The sequence below is a fragment of the Giraffa tippelskirchi genome, chromosome 7, assembly GCF_054371585.1.
Source record: "Giraffa tippelskirchi isolate mGirTip1 chromosome 7, T2T-mGirTip1v1.2.pri, whole genome shotgun sequence".
Classification (NCBI taxonomy): Eukaryota; Metazoa; Chordata; class Mammalia; order Artiodactyla; family Giraffidae; genus Giraffa; species Giraffa tippelskirchi.
The window spans coordinates 87,528,357-87,550,602 of record NC_137281.1 but is presented as its reverse complement, the minus strand read 5'-3'; the positions used below and the strand labels follow the sequence as shown (position 1 = coordinate 87,550,602).

Genomic DNA, 22,246 nt, shown 5'->3' with positions numbered 1-22,246 from the left:
TGTTCAGAGAGGGGATTTGTGTGTATGGGTGTTGGTGTGTGTCTATGGTGGAAAGACCTCAGGGATGGGAAGGGCTGGGGGAGAGGGCAGGAGAAAGAGTAGGGGTGCAGAGGGAGGGTTGGCACTTGATCTATGGCCCTCGCCTCTTCTTCTGTCTGGAAAAGCCCAGCCTGGGCTCAAGTTGCCTGTGAGATGAGTGTCCCCAATGTGGAGGCGGCTGTGGGAGGCGGAGGGGCAGAGAGAAGGACTGGCCCTCATGTCCACCACTCACCTGGCTCTCACCTCGTTGCCTCACAAGAGGACAGGAGCTGCGGGAAAGGCAGCTGCCCGGGTTGGGTGAGGACGGGGGCTGGACTCTTTGGGTCTCTCCATCTGTTCCCCCCAGAGTCCTCCTCAGGTCAAGTTTCCAGCCAGAGGCTGTGGATTGTGGCTAACCAGACCCAAGTGCTTCCTGGGAATAAACCACTTCAGTATCTATTTGGTTCCCAACAGCCCTTGAGGTGGTATGAGATGCTTTCATCCCGACTAATAAGTGAAAAACAAAAAGCCACCGAGTTTGACACATCAGAGAGTTTCTGCTGTTCTGCAAATATTTGTGTGCCGGAAGGCCTGGGGAGGAGAAGGTGTGAAGCCTGTTTGGGAGGGAAGGCAGAGGGGTGGGGTGGGGACTAGTTAGCTTGCGGCTCCTACAGATGTGGGAGGGAGGTCCTCAGGATGGGTCAGACTCTGGAGCTGAGGACCTGGCACATCTGACTCTACCTGGGAACATTTTGTCTGCATTTATACATTTCAGGTTAACCTCTTCCTCTCTGATCCCTTAAGAAAGATTTGGAAAGAACTCTTAGGGCAAAGGGGAATTCTGGGGTGTCCTGGGATGGCCACAGGTGAGGGCTATGATAAACATGGGTGACACCCTTCCAGCCTGAGGGTTCTCTGTCTTGTTTGGATGTGGGGCTCCTTGGGAATAAAAAGTGGCATAAGTAGCCTCTGGTCGTCTTTCTCTTGTTTTTACCCCAGACTACTGTGGTGGTCGGTCCCTTGTCCCCCTATAATGCCACATTCACCCCTGTGCTGACATTCCTGGCTGCCTCTGCCCAGGTCCCACTTGTGGGGCTGGACTTATGGGCAGGAGGCAGCTTGAGGGTCAGTCCAGTTGCAGTGCACAGGCTTCTCATTGCAGTGACTTCTCTTGTTGCAGAGCACAGGCTCTTCAGTAGTTGTGGTTCCTGGACTCAAGATCACAGGCATTAATAGTTGTAGAGCATGGACTTAGTTGCTCCATGGCATGTGGGCTCTTCCTGGATGAGGGATCGAACTCGTGTCTCCTGCACTGGCAGACAGGTTATCCCTGAGCCACTAGGAAAGCCCCACTCTTTTATAGTTTTTTAAAAAAATTTTCCTCCTCATATTCATGTTTATTTTAATCTTTTTGGCCACACCATGCAGCATGTGGGATATTATTTCCCCAACCAGGGATTGAACACATGCCCCCTGAATTGGCGGTGCTGAGTCTTAACCACTGGACCGCCAGGGAAGTCCTAAACAGTAGTTTATTAACAGAATAAATGAAAGATTGGGAATAGAATAGGAATGGAGGACAGGAGTGATCAAGGAAAAAGTTCAGAACTAAGGCTAGAGGCCATAGTGTGCCCTTGGGCTTCCTTAGGGATGGGACACCGTGTGGAGATGGTGGAGGGACTGAAGGAGCCTCCTGGGCAGGGCTATTGCATGTGCCCTGGCTGGACTCCGTTTAGAGTCTCCACTGCCTTAGTCATTGAAGGTCAAAAGATGCTGTTCATTCTGCAGGATGGGTCCCTATGAATCCCAGTGAGTAAAATGACTCCCTTTGGTGATCATGTTATCATCAATCTTTGATGTTTTCCAGTTGCTGCTTGCTCCAGAGAGGTTAATCTGTCTAAATATATGTAGCTTGTAAAAGGCAAAGCTGAGATTTGAATCCACATCTGTCTCTCAACCACCCTCCATGACAAAGTGATGGCCAGGCTCTGTCAGTCCACTTCTCTCTTCAGATCTGTCTTAGTTTGGCTTCTTTTGAAAACAGTGACAAGGTCTTTTGGACAGGAGATGGGAGGAAGCAGGAGCAAGGGAGTAAGTGGTGAATGATCATGGAAGCAAGGAAAGCCCATACAGGGGTGTGTAGTGATGGGTGCCATTGCTGGCACAGACTGCTTCTCCCCGCCACCCCCAACTTTCCAAGGAAAGTAGAGAATGCCTCACAGACTGGAAGTGTCCACCCTAGGGCTGGTAGGCAGAGTGTTTACCCGAGTGTCTCATCTCCCATCCACTGAGGGCTGCACTGGGTTTATCAACGCTCCCACACTTCCAATCATAGGAAGATGCTTTCTGCAGTGTGACAAGTCAAGACCCACAGGCACAGTCCACGTACTCACGTCAGAAATCAGGATGAAGGCAAGAGGGGTGAGTCAGGGCACATAAGTGTATACTTCCAGTCTCCAGGAAGTAACCATCTGTGGTCTCAAATATGTTTCAGGGACAAAACATTCAACCATTGCTCCACTGAGGCCCCAGGGAGAAACACAATCTCTCCTCTTCCCCAAATAGCAATTAGTCCACTTCCCCCAAGTGACAGCCTTCAGAAATTTTCACTAGAGGCTTTCAAGCTGCCAGATTTCATATCTGTGGTTAATGGTTTGAGCGGTCCACGAGGCTATCCCATGGGTTCCCAGAAGAAACCAGAGGATTAAAAGGTTGAGGAGATATTTGCAGAGTAGCAATGGAGACACAGACATTGAGAACAGACTTATGGACATGGCTTGGGCTGTGAGGAAGAAGGAGAGGGTAGGATGAATGGAGAAAATTACATGGAAACATATATTACCATGTGTAAAATAGATAGTGGGAATTTGCTGTATGACTCAGGAAACTCAAACCAGGGCTCAGTAACAACCTAGACAAGTGGGATGGGGAGGGAGGTGGGAGGGATGTTCAAGTGGGAGGGGACATGGATAAACCTATGGCTGATTCATGTTGATGTTTGGTAGAAACCAATACAATACTGTAAAGCAATTATCCTTCAGTTAAAAATAAATAAGTTAAAAAAGGAAAAAAAAGAATGAGGAGGCAGGGAAGGAAGATGAGAGAGGAAGGTCTGAATAAACTCATTACATACAAAGAGAGCTGGGCTGGGGTCTTTCAACAACTGAATGCTGTTGAACAACTTGTCAAAAAAACCCAGAATCATTTAAATGCAACATTTAGTACAGTGAAATTTACATGGTAACAATTCCCTTTACTTTTCCCTGAGTAAAAATCAGGATAGTTTTGAATGTGAGGACCTGGGAGGGGAGGAAGACAGAGCTCCCTTTTGTCTCATTTCTGGTGACCCAGTTTCTGGAGACAATTGACAAAAGATGTTGATGGTGAGGCTAGGGCCTTCGTGACCTGACGTACTCCAGGTATGGGACTGAGATGGGAGGGCTTGGGGCTAGTAACTGGATACCTTGACAGGAATCCTGACCAGTGTACTGGGCATTTTGGGTCTTGAGTGTCCTGGGTCAGATTTTATCATCTAAAGCACATGGTCCCATTGGCCAATTAAACAGCTTATTGAGAGTACAGTTGGCTCCTTTTAATAGGCACCAGGAAGGAGTATGGGGTGCCAAGCAAAAGAAACCATCACCCCCACCAACCAACTTCAAAACAGACCCCAACAGCCCACATTAGATGGATCTGTGTTTGTAATTCTCCTCTAACTCCTTTCTTTTCTTCTCCATCCTCCTGAAGTTCATCATCTAACTCCACGTCAAACATTTCAGTGTCCTTCCTGCCTTTCTTCACTTGTTGGTAGTTAAGAACTGAAGCAGGTGTGAGGAGGTGTGGCTCCCTGAGGATTTATAAAACCCAAGCCACTGGCTTGTCATGGAGGCTGCATTTTTCTTGCCAAATTTGCTGATTTCTCTCCAGTGCACCTGGTCTCTTATCTTTTCCAAAAGAGGTTGAAACCTGCTCATCACATGCCTTGGCAACATCTGTACCCCAGAATCAAGGAAGATAGAATTAGAAAACGTCATACAAAAGATCTGGTTTACCCCACCTTTCCTCTCCTCTATCATTTTACAGATGAGGAAACAGTCCCATGGAGGGTAAGGAGCTTGACAATGTGATGGGCTGTTTAGGAAAAATGGTCCCTGAATCAGGTTCCTGATCCTCATTCTGAGCTTATCTCAAGAAAGTCCAGTGCCAGGTTCTCTTGGCCCGTTACCTCTTGCACTGATGTTGCCCAAGAAGTTCTCTTTTCCAAGGCAGGAGCTTCTGGGTTTGAACAGGGAGTGCTATGGGTGGAAGGTTTGTGTGCCTCCCCCAGTAGTCATGTGTTAGAACTCTTACCCCAATGTGATGATGCTTGGAGATTGGGCCTTTGGGAGGCAATCTGGGTTAGATGAGGTCACAAAGGTGGGCCCTTCATGGTGGAATTAGTGCTCTTATAAAAGAGATATGAGATCTCTTTTTCTCTCTGACATGTGAGGACACAATGAGAAGATGGCCAGCTGCAAGCCAGGAAGAGTGCCCTTACCAGAGCCTGACCAAGCTCACTGTTGGCTGCTCTATCAGAGGTGAGGGGTACAAGGCGGTGCTCTGGACTGCTGGGAAGGACATCATCACACTAGACAGTGGAGGTGAAGTCCTCCACGGTGATACCATGCCTAGCTTAAGTGTGGCAGGATTATTTTTAAATTTTTATATTTTGTCCACACCGTGTGGCATGTGGGATCTTAGTTCCCCAATCAGGGATGGAATCTGCGCCCTCTGCATTGAAGCTAGAAGTCTTAATCACTGGACCACCAGGGTAGTCCCCAGTGCGGCAAGATTTTATAAGAAATCACTTTTTTTTGCTTTACAGATAGCAGGTAAGACAAAACAAATTTCCTTTATCATCCAGACGAGTCACCAAGTACAAAGAAATGCTTTGGAGACAAGAAAATCCATATAGTTTCTCTCTTTTCCTTTCTAAGAGTGAAGTCCAAACTCTACTCTTTGAAAATCTTCCTTGAAAATCCTAAAATTCCACATAGGAACTCATTCCTCACAATTCAACTTCTGATCTCCCTGAGATGATACACTTTAGTCTGTTATTAGTCACCTTCAAGTGTGAATCGGCGTCTGATCCTTCTGTGAAAGCAGGTAGTGTTGGGGAGAGATAAGGTGTTAGGGACCTGATGTAGGCCATTTCAATCTAGCTTAGCTCGATTCCAGGTGGGCGAGTGTTGGCTTTGAAAGGGACTAGGTATTTCAAAGAACGCTAGTGCCCTCCCTGTTGGACTGTGAACCTGAACAGTGCAAAAGCCAAGATTCTTGGTATGAAAGGCAGAAGAGAAAGATGCAGACACAGGGCAGAGAAAGACCGGAGTGGACCAGCAGAGATCTGTTTGTTTTGTTATCAAAGATTCTGGGATAACACACAGGTATCTGGGCGGAGGGGAGAGAGTGTCTCCAGTTGTATCAGCTCATATCTTAGCAGGGAGAACCCAGGTCCTGTCATGTGGGGAGGATGAAGGGGTGCAACCCAGGAGAAGTGGGAGTGAGCAGGGATGCTACCTGTGGACCCTAAGAAGGGCAAAGTTGTTCTGTATCTCAACCATACTCTCCTGACTTGCAGGGTTTTTTTCCCCCTAACATTTATTTATTTAGCTACACCAGGTCTTAGTTGAGGCACACAGAATCTTTAGTTTTGGCACGTGGGATCTAGTTTCCTGCCAAGGTGTTGAACCCAGGGCTCCTGCATTGGTAGTGAACAGTTTTAGCCACTGGACCACCAGGGAAGTCCCCTGACTTGCAGTTTTTACTGGTGCTGCCAGAAACCTGGAGCTGCCATCCTCTGTGGCTGGAGAGTAGACAAGGATGGTGGCACGGCCATTACAGAGCCAGGCTCCCCAGGCCAGTGAAATGGCTGAGAAACTGTGTCTTCAGGAAGAGAATGTCTCCTGACCCCCTAAGAGGAGCTTATTTCCCAGGAGTGTTCCTGTGAGTTAATTTCCAAGGCCAGCGTCGTTTCTCCACAGATCCTTTTTATTGCCATGGAGACAGTCTGCACAGCTCTGTCCAATGAAAAGTCTGAGCAGCAGGCACCATGACAACCTGTGGGGGCTGGAAGGACAGCTCAAAGTACCTCGCGGACCACAGCAAGGACGGAGGCCTGGGGACATTATGATTGTCACAAGTGTGGTTGATGAAAGGGGACAGCTTGACTCTTCACTGCCTTCTTCTCTGTAAGCAGTGAGCAAGGGATGGGTGTGATGGTGGGCCTGCAGCTGGTGGTGCTGAGGTTTGGGGCTACTGAAGGCAGTCAGCCTCATTCTTTTATTGACTCCATGCTGTGTTTATCCCCAGCCAGGCCAGTTCGTATGTGTCTGAAGCTGTGACAAAGCCAGAGCAGAGCAGATCTGTCTGGCTCTGGGTGGGGGGTGGGGATGAGAAGGGGAAAACAGCACACCCAAGGAGATGTCTCAGGACTAAACAAGTGCTTCTCTGTAGAAACCACCCCACCCCTCCCAGCATGGTGGAGACAACTTGCTGCCAAGTTGACATGAAGCTCTCAGATTCCCATGTTGAGGCATCCTGGCATTGCTGATGGTGAGGTGTTTGTGGTATGATGCCTGAGGCTGGCCACACCCTCCCTGCTTGTCCTGGGCACTTGCTTGACTCCTGCTGGAGCCTACCAGACACATGCGGGTCCCATGACCTCTGTGTTCAGCCCAGAACTGGCTACTTTTCCGAGATGGCTCAGAAGCATCGCCCATCTACTTCCTTCCTTCCTTCCTCCCAGGCTCTCTCTCCATTGTATCTGTCCCCTGGCCCTGGGCTTCCTCACTCCCAGCCCAGCATTCTTACTCCCACTATTCCATGGTTGGGTTATTCAGAGAATCAGCTTGTGTCTCTACACCAGGCCTCATCCCGAGGGGCTGGGAGGAACAGAGCGGTCCTGAGGTCTCTCTGCTCCTGGAGGGGCTTAGGAAAGTCACAGACATGACTTAAGTCTTGCTTGTCCTATTGGGAGCTATCCTTGTGAAGGCTACATCTTAGGGGATAGACAGCAGATGGTCTCTAAGAGCAACTGTCAGGACTAAATTCATAACCAACTTTTGATAGTAGATGCAAGTTGCGTGACTCCAGTTCTGGAGGGTCAAGCTCTGCATGACTCAGTTTTCTCATGTGCAAAATGGGTATAAACTTGGAAGGCTGGGATGAGAATTAGATGAATTAACACCTGGGCCTGGTTTATGGTAGGTTTCAGCTGTTATTTGGATGTCTTATTACCAAGTCCTCATACAGTGCTTGGGAACATGACTTAGTTCAGTCACTAAATCATGTCCAACTCTTTGCAACCCCATGGACTGCGGTATGCCAGCCTTCCTTGTCCTTCACTATCTTCTGGAGTTTGCTCAAACTCGTGTCCATTGAATCAGTGATGCCATCCAACCATCTCATTCTCTGTCATCCCCTTCTCCTCCTGCCTTTCTCTGTAGATGCTCCCGCATCTGTCCAGCAGGGGCTTTGCTTATTTCCATCAACTCCAGTGCTGAGGAGCAGCCCCTGGCCTACTCTTCCACTGTGTAGGAAGTGGCTATTTTGTCTGGAGAGTGGCTATCCTACCCCGGGACAATTCATCTGCATCTCCCGGGGATCCCCAGCTGGTGGGATCAACACCTTCCTCCATCTTGGATAAGAGACCATCTCCCTCAGCCAGTCTTTATGGTTGACGGCATTACCTTTCTCTCTCATGGCATTATCCATCTTCTATCCACCAAGCACAGATCACAAGCCTCTAACTGCCCATCATAAGCCCTGTATGTTCTCACATAACCAAAGGATCAGTTCTGCGTTTAGCACTCTGATCTGACTCCTGGTGGCCTTGCTTCTTTGCTCATCACCTCACTTAGCATGAGAACACACCTCCATTCCCTCCAGCCCTCAGCTGACCCACTTAGCCTGCAGTGGTCCTTCCGAACCATTCCATGAGAAATGTCTCAGTCAATTCACCCAGAATTTGTCATCAGAAGCTTCTTTTCCTGGGTCATCATTGTTTGGTGCATCCCGTCACTGTACCTATGTGATGTCTTTCGCCTCTCCTCATGCCAAAACCTGCTCTTAGGAAGTTTTGCAAACTCATTTATTCTGATGGGTGAAAGTGACTATTAGGACTTAGTCATTCTGACAGTTACAAGGCTTCCAGGTAGCCATCCTTAATGCGTCATGTCAATTAACTGCATGCTCGTAGATTCAATAAACATACCTTGATGGCAGACTCCAGTGGATGCTGCTGTAATTATCATGATAACCATTTACAAGCACCTACTATATCTCAGGTGAGATAACTGACCATAGTAGAGTGAAATGGTCAACATCGGTACTGGGTCTCTACCCCATTCGCTTTGCCAAAAATTCCAGAAGGACCAACAATTCATATGTAAAGTAATGTAACTTGCGTTGATACTTATGGACAAGAATACACTTTATAGCCCCATGTACAATAGCAAAAGGCAGGAAACCACCTAAATGTCCATCAACACAGCGTCATTAACAGGGGATGATTAAATAAGTTATGGTATATCCATTCATGGACTACTTGGTATCTGTTTTTTTTTTAAAAAAATGGTCATAGATTTGTAACTACTGATAATGGAACAATCCCCAAGATAAAAATCGAGAGGGAAAAAAGCAAGTGTGTAGCACAGTGTATAGAGTGTGCTACTGTGTGTACAGTGAGAGCAAATCCATAGAGGGGTGTATGCAGAGACTGTTTTTGGAAGGAAAAGAAAGTTGACAAGAGCAGCTGGTTGGGGGAATGGGACTGTTGATCCAGGTAGGAGAATGGCTTACTTTTTATCCTTTAATGGAGTTTGGATTCTTTTTATTCCTTACCACATTCAGGTATTATTTCTGAGTTTCAAAAGCTTAAGAAATGAGCAGATGCTATGGAATCAGACACACTTGGATTGAAGTTGAATTTCTATCAGTTTCTACCTGCGTGGTCTTGACTGTGTTACTTACCCTCTTCTAGTCTCTCCCTCTGCAGAATGGGGAGTAATAGCACCCACCTCTTGGATGGTGGTGAGGATTAAGGGGGAGCGTGCCTGTGAAGTTCTCAGCACAGTGCCTGGCACAAAGCAAGCCATCAGTCGTCAGGCCCTTTACATAATCATCTCTAATTATCATTCTGGGTCCAGTACTATTCAACAAATCTGTGTCCTGTGCATCAGGCACCCAGCAAAGTCTGGCGATACAAAAGCAGTGGGAGAATCAGGCCGTGGACAACCATAACAATCCTGGAACAAGAAATTTCAGAGGAAAGCGTGTTTAACTCTGCCTGAGGGGCAGCGGGCAGGGTCCCCAGAAGGATTCCCTAAAGTGACATTTGTGGTGGGAGTTTCAAAGGATGAGAAGGAGCAGCTCCAGCAGAGGTGCCGCATGAGGAAAGGTACAGGTGTGAGGGCTTGGGGCCCTCTGTCCCTGCCACAGGAGAGCATAGTGTGAGGGAGAGACTGGGGGCAGGACCCTCAGATAGAAACCGTGCTGGGAACAGAGGCAGAGCACCAGTTCCTCTCAACAGCAGTGCCTCACTCCCTCCCTTTCCCTGTGGTCACCTCCTTGAGATCCTAATCTTTTTCCAGTTGCTGTAGTGCAGTCTGGGGCAAAAGTACCAGGAGTCTTTATGCAAATGTGCTTTGGGAACTCCTCTTTTAGCCCCAGCCCTCGGAAGTGGCAGAGACACCTGTTCTTCAGGGCAGGCGTGTTTCTATTCCACATGCTCCTAATACTGCAGTCAGTTACCTCTAGACATTTTTCTCCTCTAAAGGATTCACACCTAGGGCTTGTATGGATGTTCTGTTTTCTCTATCAATTATATATCTGCCTATAAAATATAGATAAGTTTCTCCTCTTCTGGATAAGCAGGGAAGGACCAATGCAGGGAACCTCAATTGAACCAGACATTCTGGAAAGAGGAAGAGCTGGAACAGCCGATGGCTCTGGCGGTCATCCTACAACCAGAAAAGACAGCCCACTGTGCACTGTCAGATGATGACTTAGCCACACCCAAAGAGGAGCAGAGAGTGCAGCCTGCCTCCCTGTCTCCTGGGTGACAAAGTCTCCGGATGACTCCACCAACAATGAGATGAAAATGAAGAGCCCTGCAGTATAATGAGCGTGATAAAAATAGAGACTTGCTGAGTAAAGGGCAGGCCACAGTGGAGGAGTGGGAGGAGGAGGAACCCTGCCCAGAGCAGGTGGACGGGGCCTCCCGGCCTGACGCCCTGCTCTGTCGCTATGATTCAGAGAGACCAAGGCTGGTAGAGGGGATGGCAGGGAAGTCAGAGAGGGACTGAAGAGTGGGCTTACTTGAATGTCCCAAGCAGACTCTGTCCTGGTCACTATGACTCTGACCTCCACATGGGGTGGACAAGGTGTGGCCAACATACATGCTGATGGGGGTTGGGAAATTCCTGCCCTTGTCTTGAACCTCTTGCCTTCCAATAAGCGTCAGAAAATGCGTTAAGAGTTAATGTGTTAATTTTTCTTAAAATATTACACCTCTTGTCTGTAGTATATAGTGGAAGAAGCCTGCTAACTATGTCTCCTTCCCTCCCTCCTTCCCTCCCTCCTTCCCTTCTTCTTTCCCTTCCTTTCTTCTTTATTTAGTTGGCAGCTTGGAGTATCTGCCAGCAGAGGCAGCCACTCCTACAGAAGGAAGGCTCTAGGTGAGCAGGGACAGCTGTATGTGATGCCTTCTGGCACCTTGCCCCTCTGCAGTCTTTCTTTTTTAAATTATCTTCTAAAAAATTAAAATTTATTTTGATATTCAGCCATGAGAAAGGAAGGTATCCTCCCATTTATTTGTGACAACGTGGATGGACTCCGAGTATGTTATGCTAAGTGAGATAAGTCAGGCAGAGACAGGTACTACATAACATCACTTACATGTGACATCTAAGAAAGTTAAACCAGAAAAAAAAAAACAGAGAGTAAATGGTGGTGACTGGGGGATGGGGGATGCTAAGGGTGAGGGTGGGTTTTTATTTTAATTTTGGCTGCACTAGGTCTTTGTTGGCACCCGGGCTTATTTCTAGTCGCACCGAACAGTGGCTACTCTCTAGTTGTGGTGCTCCGGCTTCTCATTTCGGTGGCTTCTCTTGCTGTGGAGCACAGGCTTAGTTGTTCAGAGGCACGTGGGATCTTCCTGGATTAGGGATCGAACCCATGTCTCCTGCATTGGCAGATGGATTCTTACCACTGAGCCAACAGAGAAGCCCCAGAGTGAGGGTGTTTAGGGGTACAAACTTAAAACAGCTAGTAAACAAGCCATAGAGATCTAATGCACAGTATAATGAATAGACAATATGATATTATAATGCTATAATTATGTAATGTGATCATTAGTGCTACATCACAGTCATGTTACAATATATAAATGTATCAGAGTAGTACAGTGCACACCTTACACCTGCAATTTTACATGTCAAATTCATTTTAAAAAATTCACAAAAATTATTTTTTGAGTAATACATGCTTATAGTACAAAATTCAGAAGGAAAAAAAAAAAGTATACAATAAGATAATTTCCCTCTATCCTGCTCCCCGACCCAAGCCACCACTTCCTAGAGGCACCACCATTAGCAGTTTCTGTGCAGCTTTCCAGAGCTGTTAGCATACACAAGTGCATGCCCCCCAATCTCCCCAACTTGCAAAATTTTTTTTACATAAGTGCTAAGTACTGTATCAGAGTCCTGACAGAACACAGGTGGCACACATAACATGAGTCATATGAGTTGAGTTTAACGAATGGCCTGCTTATAAAAGTGTGGGCAGGACCTAGGAGAAGCCCAGGGAGGTGCAGTAACCAGGGCCAGCAACAGTTAGGCTCAGTGACTCAGGGTGAGTGACAAAGCCAGCTGGAGCAACCCAGGGAGGAGGCAGGGCCGAAAGCCTTGGCTCATGCTCTCCTCCCTCCCTGTGCCCCCAGGGTTGAACCCAACCTGCGCCAGAGACGCAGGGAGTCTGTCCATGTTGTTTACAGAGGTCACTCTGTAGAAAGGGGGCAGAGAGGGGGACCAGAAGGTGGAGGATGGGTGAGGAGGGCAAGTGGTGCTATGATACCAGCACATGCACCCAGCCCCTCCACCTGACCCTGACAGTCCACCCGTATATCTAGTCTCATTCTTTCTGCTGGCCTAGAGCATTCTACAGTATTCCTGTTCTGGAACACTATACCATATATATAATATATATAATAATATATACCACATATAATGCATCTCTGTAAATATAAATACCTATGGTATATAGAAATTCAATATTGATATTGTAATATTATAATGTACAGTTATATAAATACATAGGTATATATAAGTTATATAATTATATCTATTTGCATACCTTTACATATACATGACTTTATATATATAATCCCTCACTGATGGACTTTGAAGATTGTTTCCAATCTTCTGCAAACAATGCTGCAAAGCATATCCTTTACTCAGTCATTTCACATGGCAAGAATATGTAGAGAATAAATTCTAGGAGAGAGATTGCTGGATCAAAGAGCGTATGCTTTTGAAATGTTGATGGATACTGGCACATCACCCTGCAGAGTGTTTGTATCAACTTACACTCATATCAGCAATGTGTGTGACGCCTGTGCAGTGTCTGAACATCTGGGTTACCAAGATGTGAATAAATCTATTAGAGTATCTTTCTGTCACTGTCTGTACCTTCACAAAATGCGAACTTCTGTTTTTTTGGGAAATTATGAAATACACATTTCCCTCTTGTTTTCTGTCATTTCTTTCAGGTTTACTCAGGAGTGATAAAATTCCTCCACCCATAAATGGAATTCTGCTCCTTCTTTGGGTACAATATTGTGTCACTTTGAGTCACAAATAGCAACCTCAGCTTAGAAAAATTTCTAGTTTATCTTTCTGTGTGTCAATAAACCAACTACATATATGCATATGTATACACACACAAACACACATATATATAAAATAAAAGGCATCTAGGAGACAGGTAAGGAAACTATATATGGGTCAGGAGGCACCAAGGGACTCCAGAGGATCACCATTAACCCCACTAGGTATGACAGCATTGCTGTGATTGCAAGAAAGTGCCCCAGTTCTCTGCAGAAGCAGCCTCAAGTATCCACAGAAGTGGAGGGAATCCCAGAAGTCTTCAATCTACCCCAAAACACCTTAGGAAAAACAATGAGGCAAATATACAAATCTTAATAGTCATTAAATCTAGGTGATGGATCTTTTTGTATGCTCAAACATCCTCATAATAAAAAAATGTAAGTGTCCAACCAAGACAATAACCAACACTTCACACCGTGAGACTTCTCCTCCTCTTCCACCTCCTCTGGCTTCTGCCTCCACCTACCCCTCCCTCCCCTGGATCCGGTGGTCACTGGTACACCAACGATTGAGGTCTCTTCACTCTCCACCTGGTCTTCTTGGGAAGCTCTTACAATGGTTCCAGCCTGGTTTCCCCTCTGCTGAGTGGCAAACACCCCATGGAAAATCCTCAACCCTCCAAAAAACCCTGGCAATGCAGGTCCCCTGTCCTGTGGTCACAGGCAGCTTCCACTTTCTCAGGCCCGGGTTAGACAGGAGTCTCGGATCCCCTCCAACTGCAGAGAATGCACACCAGGCTCTCCAGCGTCCCCTGGAAACCCGCTCTCAATACGTTTACATTGGAAAGAAGCTTTCTATCCTCTCCCTGGAGATGAGGGAGGGAGAAAATATCAGCGTTCTCCAAAGAAATCTCATAAATCCTCAGGTAATACACTTTCCTCCCACCGTGATAGTAAATATATCTCAGTATTATTAAACATTTACTTTCCACTACATAAGGAATTTTGTCCATATTTACATAGTCGGATTTACTACATTTAACTCCATTTGTTTATAATTGTGCTAGAAGAATCTTATTTTATTACCTATTGCTACAGTAGCTTAAAACAGCCAATATTTATTATCTCATACAGTTTCTGAGGATCAGGAATCTAGGACTGGCTTAGCTGATGGCTCAGGATCTCCTGTGAGGTTGCAGTAGAGAAGCTGGCCAGGACTGGGCTTGACTGGGGCTGGTGGATCCACCTCCAGAAGTTTCACTTATATGGCTGAGCCTCAGTTTCTCACCAAGCAGGCTTCTCCACAGGGCTATTCAAGGCAAGCAACGGCTTTTCTCTTGAGCGGGTATCTGAGGGTGCCAGGGAGAAGCCATGATCTTGGTCTTTCATGGCCAAGCCTTGAAAGTGGCATGCCATGACTCCTGCCATATTGAAGCTGCAGAAATGCATCTTGGGGGGCTCCAAGGAACCCCAGTTCTTTATGTCTCAGTGAAGAAAGAATTCAGCGAGGGGCAGAGTGATAGATAAGAAGTGGCTTATTAGAATAGGACACTTGTGAGCTTTACAGGCAGGTGGGCAAGGGAATGCCACACCCAGAGCTTAGTGGGCTACAGTTTTACAATCAAAGGAAGAGTGGAGAGGTAGAGAAGATCACCTTCTTCCTGATTTTTTGAGTAGATATCCTCCTTCCATCATCAGCTTTTCCTCCATGTTGGGTGGGGGAGTTTTCTTGTCCCTACATGATCAAACTGGGACTGTCATGGTGCAATGGAAATGAGTAAAAAGGCAGTAACATATATTAAAATATGGTAAATCATCTCAGGTTTCAGTATAAAGTTACCTTTTCCTTAAGTTTTGTTTTTAGTGAGCACAGAGGAGCATGTCCTAGGAATCATAAACTTACTGACCTCACTGGGTGGGATATGGGTCTCAGTCCACCATTCTTTTATTATTCTGGAGCATGTCTTCATGCTTCTGTTGCATGGTTTTGCTGAGAAGAAAGTCTGCTTGGTTTTGTGGTTAAACAAACCTGCCTTCTTGAGTGCTCTTTAACTTACAGGCGTCTACCATGCTTTTTTCTCTGCTTACGATCCCTTAGTGGGACTAACGATTTAATCACTTGCTTTTTCTCCCTTTACTCTGTTCCTATCTGTATGCTTTCGGTCCTATGGTTCAACAATGACACATGTGGAAAAGGACAAGGATGTGATACCAAGAGACAGGGGCCATTGGGGTCATCTGGAAGGCTGCCCACCACGCTTATTGACATCATCTTGCATGTTTCTTAGCTGTCAGTGTCCACTTTGTCTTGTGGACTTGTGACCCACAGAGTTACATTCTGTGGGGGAGAATCCCGCCAAGGTGTTCAGTGTGGCCCTTGGTCACTGGGTACCAGCACTCAGTGGAAACTGCCTGTATCTTCCGGAGGTCATCTTGGTAATAGCACCAGCCCTCTCTGCAGTGAGTCTAGGCCAGAGAATAAATCTTCCAGGCGGACCCTGTTCTGTGTTCCTAACTTTCCCCCGTAGTGCCCAGTGCTCTTTCGTGTCCTTACTGTTGAATCTCTTATAAAAAGAAGACGCAGGGTGTCCTGGCATGTCCAGACATGACTGAATCCTAGTAAAGATTAGGCTCAAGTAGGTGCTTCTGACTGCTCCCCGGCAACCCCCAGCACACAAATAAGGAGCTCTGTCTGCAGGGATCAGGATGGTAAATGGGGACAAGGCAGGAGTGGGTTTGTGCTCAGACTGGTTGGGACTTAGGGCATCCATCTCCCTGTCACAGGAGAAGTGAATCCTAACACAAGGCTGCTTCCATGGAGGGGAAGAGGAGAGACCAAAAGCCAAGGTATAGAGGGCACACCCTTCCCCTTGCAGAGGACAGGTAAGGAGTCTGTGAATTTAGTGGTCCTGTAGCACCAGGGCGGAGAAGGCAATGGCACCCCACTCCAGTACTCTTGCCTGGAAAATCCCATGGACGGAGGAGCCAGGTAGGCTGCAGCCCATGGGGTCGCTAAGAGTCGGATACGACTGAGTGACCTCACTTTCACTTTTCCCTTTCATGCACTGGAGAAGGAAATGGCAACCCACTCCAGTATTCTTGCCTGGAGAATCCCAGGGACGGCAGAGCCTGGTGGGCTGCCGTCTGTGGGGTCGCACAGAGTCGGACACGACTGAAGCGACTTAGCAGCAGCAGCAGCAGTAGCATCAGGGACACAACTCTGTAAGGGAAGGAAAGGGAGGGAGAAAGGGTAATTTCTTCTTGAATCTGGGGAGAAACTCTCCATTTGACACTTTTACAAAAACAAATAAACTTTATTTGCACATAGTTTCTTGTAGATTAGTTTTGCTGGAGATTAAAAAAAAAAAAGTGAGCTTCTAGACCATCAAGGTTGAGAAATAGGTTCAGAACTGAGATGGCCCCTGAGGCGTTTACCCCAGGGAGTGGCAATACTATGCTAGAGCAGGTTTTATGGCCACGCCTCACGGCTTGGGGAATCTCCGTTTCCAGGCCAAGGACTGAACCCAGGCCACCCCAGTGAAAGCCTGGAGTCCTAACCACTAGGCTACTAGGGAACTCTGTAGCAGGCTTTTTTTTTTTTTTTTTTGGCTGCATTGGGTCTTCAATGCTGAGCATGGACTTTCTCTAGTTGCAGAGAGTGAGGGCTTCTTGTTGCAGTGGCTTCTCTAGTTGCAGAACAAGGGCTTAAGGGTGCGCTCGCTCAGTAGTTGCAGTTTGCAGGCTCTAGACAACAGGCTCAGTAGCTGTGGCGCAAAGGCTTAGTTGCCCTGAGACACGTGGGATCTTCCTGTACCGGGGACCCTTGTGGTCCACATTGGCAGGTGGATTCTTAACCACTGGACTACTAGGGAAGTCTGCTAGCAGGTCTTTATTTTAGTAATCAATAATAACAGCTGTTTACCAAAGGCTAACCATGTATCATAGAGTTGGATATGCCAAAGGCTAACTATAAACATGTAAAGTTGGACTATAAAGAAAGCTGAGCACCAAAGAATTAACTGTGGTGTTGGAGAAGACTCTTGAGAGTCCCTTGGACTGCAAGGAGATCCAATCAGTCCATTCTAGCGGAAATCAGTCCTGAATATTCATTGGAAGAACTGATGCTGAAGCTGAAACTCCAATACTTGGGCCACCTGATGCAAAGAACCAACTCCTTGGAAAAGACCCTGATGCTGGGAAAGATTGAAGGCAGGAGGAGAATGGGATGACAGAGGATGAGATGGTTGCATGGCATCACCAACTCGATGGACAGGAGTTTGAGCAAGTTCCGGGAGTTGGTGATGGACAGGGAGGCCCGGAATGCTGCAGTCCATGGGGTTGCAAAGAGTCGGACATGACTGAGCAACTGAACTGACTGAACCATGTCCAGGCACTGTCATCTAATTTAACCTTTCCCCAAACTCAGAGAGGTGGCATCACTGTCTTTATTCTATGGGTGAAGAAATAGGCTCGGAGAGGGAACATCTTGCTAAGTTATTCCTAAAACCAGGTGGAAGGTTGATACACAGATAAGAGGAAGCGTATCCTAACTGCTGGGCTAAATTTTCTCCCAGGCTGCTGGAGATGGATTTTACCAGTGCTTGTCATTTTCTTACAGACCATTATCCATTGTCCATGCTCAGCAACACCTTTCATGTGGTTACACTCTCTGGTCAGAAAAGAAACCACAAGCTGAACTGACTCACCACTTTTCGGATCATTGGTCTTTCCTGCCTTGTCCTTCACTAACGGTGCACTTGTCCCTGTTAACCTGTCGCTGCAGGTTAACAATGCTGTGATGGTGTGGTTTCCATGCATGTTACTCCCCTGGAGGTCATGGTTGATGTCAAAAGAATAGATGAGCTTTCTCTTTCAACCTTTTTGAGGCACCTTTCAGAGTCTTTTCTCTTCAAACAGCATTGAGCTGAATTAAAAAAAAAAAAAACTGATCTGACACATCTCATTTTTCTTTTTTTTTTATTGAATTTATTATTCATTTATTTTTGGTTGTGCTGGGTCTTTGTTGCTGCTTGAGGGCTTTCTCTGGTTGTGGTGAGTGAGGCTACTCTTCGTTGAGGTGCTCGGGCTTCTCACTGCAGTGGCTTCTCTTGTTGAGGAGCACAGGCTCTAGAGGGTAGGCTCAGTAGTTGTGGTGCATGGGCTTAGTTGCTCTGCGGCATTTGGAATCTTCCCGGACCAGGGTTGAACCCATGCCCCTGGATTTCTATCCATTGTACCACCAGGGAAGTCCTAACACACCTCATTTTTAAATAGTTGAGTTTAGTTTGCATTTTTTGCAATCCCTGATGTATTTGGATGTTTTTTTACCTTTACCAAGGTTTTTTCCCCCACGTTTTTTTTCTTTTCTCCATTCTTGCCTTTTGTTGGATTAATAAAGTTTTCTTGGTTCTTCAATTGATCAGAAGTGGTAACTTCTATTTCTATACCCATTTTTTGTGGTTAGGTTAAAACCATGCATACCTAACTATATTTTTCTATATAAGTCAAAAGTTAATGAAACTGATGATTCTTCTCCTCCACTAAAGATATAGCATGCTTTAATTTCCCTCTGCAATCTTTCTTCCTAACTTACACATCATAGTTGCCTAGTATTTAAATTCTTGTATGCTTTTAACCTCTCAATATAGGTTTATAACTTACCATCAATCAAAGATTAGATTTGCTAACGTGTTTTGTTGCTATTTTGACCCACTACTGCCTCTTGCATTCTATTCCTCTTCTCTGATTCATTTTTTTTTTTGCTGAAGTAATACTTCTGAAGTTCTTTCAAGTCATTCTTTCTCTCTGATAGTCTGTAATTGCACTCTGATATCTCCAGCAGAGGTGAGGATTTATCTTTGACCATGTTGCTTGATATTTTGTGTATTTCTTCAATTCTGGAAACACTCAGTCATATTTCTCCATAGGACAGTGTCTTAGAAGTGTCTAGAGATGGGGACAACGTTACAGAAGACAGTCATGGAAAGGTCTCTGTGGAGGGGATGTAGGAGCCAAGATGTAAATGACAAGGAAGGGTCAGCCCTGGTGAGAGAAGTGTTCCAGGCAGAAAGAAGGGGTGATGCATGGGCTTGGTGGGATTCAGGAAATGAAGGAAGGCCCATGGGATGGGGGCAGGGTGAGTGAGGGGGTTGGTGGCAGGAGATTCGACTGGATCGGAGAGGGAGGCAGGAGCCAGAGGCGTAAGTGTTCCTGGGTGCTTCAGAGAAGTTGGTGTTGAGAGATAAAGGCTTTCTGTGTGAGCTTTTGTGGCAGAGACACACAGTTGTTCACCAAAATCCACTGATTCTTTTTTTTTTTCAGGCTGTCAGCAATATTCTCTGCTGTGCAGTTGGGTATGGCCGTGTGACTGAGTTATAAAGCCAGAATGGGAGCAGAAGTGATATCCCTACTGCCTCTCCTGGCTTGCAAAACACGCCCACAAGTTCTCCTCTTGCTCCTTTTTCCACATCTGGTTGACTGAAATGGAAACAACCACAAGAGTGGTGAAAGCCTTGTGTTGAAGATGGCAGAGTGGCCACTAGTTTGGGTTCTTGAATGACTTCATGAGACAGAACTCCCACCCTCAGCCTTACCCCAGCCTTTCTGACCTGGAACATGTGCAACATGTGAAAAAAATCAACACCCTGTTCTCCTAACCATGGAAAGCTGGTTATTGCAGCACAGGCCAGGAGGACCTTGGCAATGAAACCTGAAGTCCTGTGGGTCACAGGGGAGAGAATAGGATCTTTAGGGTAATCTGAAATTATACAGATTAATAATGTCAGAGATGGAATGACTTGTTGAGGGACTGTGACTCCAAGCCCACCGTTTAACAGATGAAGCAATCATGGCCCAGAGAAACTAGCAGCTCTTTCCAAAGATACTCAGTGGTAAAGGCTAGATTATAAATGAGAATTCCTAGTCCAGAGTTGTTTCCTTTGGGATTGCAGGAAGGAAGGTGGGGAGACTTGGAGGAGGGGAGGTGAGAGAATCTCTTAGATTCATTGGCCACTTGAGGGCTATGCTTTTCACTGGTGCCTTTAGGAAACCTCAGCAAAAACACCTCAGCTGCCCCTCAACTCTCTGGACAAGTTTGCTCAGCCTTCCTGTGGCTGAGGGTACTCAAATCCTCACAGTGATGCTTTGGACTCTGGGTCAGTTTAGAGTCTCAACAGGAAATGGGTAATAACTCACACTGGGTAATTGGAAACAGTCCTTTTATTAAACAACCTTCAAAGGTTTAAGGAGTTTAGAAAATCAACTAGGATGGAGCAGTGCCCTGGAACAATTGTCACCTCTAAGGGGTATATTTGTTAGTGTGGTAAAAAGTTACTGCAAAGTGAAGTGGCTTAAAACAGCACAAATGTATTATCTTACATTTCTAGGGGGTCAAATGTGTGAAATGGACCTCACTGGGCTAAAGTCAAGGTGTTAATGGGGCTGGGGTCCTTTCTGGAAGCTCCGTGACTTTTGCACATTCTTTGGCTCACAACCCCCTTCCATCTTCAACACCAGCAATGGCTTTCCAACGATACCATTTCCCCACTTCCAGCTACTCTGCTTCTCTCTCAGACATTTAAAGGATCCTTGTGATCACACTGGGCTAACCTAGATAATCCAGGATAACCTCCTTATTTTAAAGCCAAATGATTAGCAATCTTAATTCCACCTGCAACCTTACTCCTCCCCTTGCCGTATAAACTAACAGACTCACAGGTCAGGGAATTAGAGACGTGAATATATTTGGGCACCATTATTCTGCCATTATAAAGAAGCAAGGGCAAGGGGTAGTTACTGGAACCTAGATGAGGTAGCTGTATGGAAAGAAAGGGTCATCTGACAGGAAAGTGACCTTTGGTGAGAATAGGTCCCCCAAATCATAAGTGGTAGATATCTTCTGGCTACTTTTCTCCATGACCACCGTGGACCAGGAAGCCAAGGAAGGACTTATTGTGTTAGTTGGGTGATCAATGAGGAACTAGGGTTGCTTCTATGCAGCAAAGAGAATTTGGGTGTCTCTTAGTATTCCTATGTCCTGTAATAACCTTGGAAATCACAACTACAATCCACCAAGGGCAAGAAAAAAAAGGAGCCTGAAGGTCTGGGTTACACCACCCAGCAATCAACCTTGACCAGGTTAAATGTAGTCAGGAGATAAGGACATTTAGAATGGATGGTGGAGGAGAGATGATGATCATCAATTAGGACAATGTATGGCAAAAACTATTACAATATTGTAAAGTAATTAGCCCCCAACTAAAATAAATAAATTTATTAAAAAAAAAAAAAATTAGGACCTGGGACCAGCTGCAACAGCAACAGCTCTTGTTTCTGACTCTTGTGTCTGAATTGCAGCTGGCTGCCAACTTTAAGGGACTCTGACTGATTGGACCCCATACCTCCCTATTAGGGAAGGGGTTAGAGCATCTTGTACTCACAAGAAATGGAGTCTCTACAATGTAATGTGGGAGTCAACAATGGAAACTAGTGAATCTGAGTGGTGCGAGGAGTGGGTTATATTTAACTCAAATCTATATTCATCCTCATATTTCCCCAGCACCGATAGCCTCCTGGCCTCTACTGACACTACCAGGGGCTGACCACAGCTTTCTCTGGAAACTGTAAGTCCTTCACCTTGACTGCCACCAGGTAGCCAGGCTGAACATCCAAGAACCCAGAGTTTCTGGCTCCTCCCACCACACCCAGACTTGGATGAAACGTCACACTGATTCTTACTGCCAAAAGGGCCACCTGACAATACCTAGCGGTGTTGGGGAGTTAACTTCCTGTGGACTGAATCTTCCCTAATGGAAAACAGGAGATGAGAGGGAGATTGGCAGAGGAATCCCCCTTCCTCCTCCCTGCCATGGGTATCATGTCTCTCTGCAGCCCTTTCGGAGATGAACCATATGCCAGCCAGACATGCTTGCTGAGTACCCTGCTGTGATCTCTGAGGCTTGGCATAAAGTGTCAGCCAGAAGGACAATGCACCATTTCACACATCCTCATATTTCTTTGCTTTGCTTTTCCTTTTCTCAGCCTTGCTGCCTTTGTTTGCAATTCCTAAATGTAACAGTTAATTTTATGTTTCAACCTGTTTGGGCCATGGTGCCCAGACATGGTATCAAACATTTTTCTGTGAAGAGATAAATTTATATATTTAGGAGGCTATTTTGGGGGTGAGATTAACATTTAAATCAGTGGACTTTGAGGAAAGCAGACTCTTTCCCATAATATGGGTGGGCTTCATTCAACCAGCTGAAGGTCTGAACAGAATAAAGGGCCGACTTCTTTTGAGTAGGAGAGGGAGGTTTCTGCAGCAGACAGCCTTCAGAGGGAAAGGCAGCACCAAGCCTGCCCTGG

The 22,246-nt window shown here is 46.2% G+C and overlaps 2 long non-coding RNA genes across 2 annotated transcripts in view; one reads left to right on the top strand and one right to left on the bottom strand.

Moving 5' to 3' along the window:
• Positions 1 to 3,595: 3,595 nt before the first annotated feature.
• Positions 3,596 to 4,371, bottom strand: LOC145515866 (uncharacterized). Its single transcript, XR_014061077.1, has 2 exons — positions 4,244 to 4,371; positions 3,596 to 4,010 (listed from the first exon to the last, which is right to left on the bottom strand). It is a non-coding gene; the product is annotated as an uncharacterized LOC145515866 (long non-coding RNA).
• A 74-nt stretch (positions 4,372 to 4,445) lies between these two features.
• LOC145512563 (uncharacterized) overlaps positions 4,446 to 22,246 on the top strand; it is a 106,234-nt gene continuing 88,433 nt past the window's right edge. The window contains exon 1 of the long non-coding RNA XR_014058612.1: positions 4,446 to 4,595. This is a non-coding gene — a long non-coding RNA (uncharacterized LOC145512563). The remainder of the gene's footprint in view (positions 4,596 to 22,246) is intronic.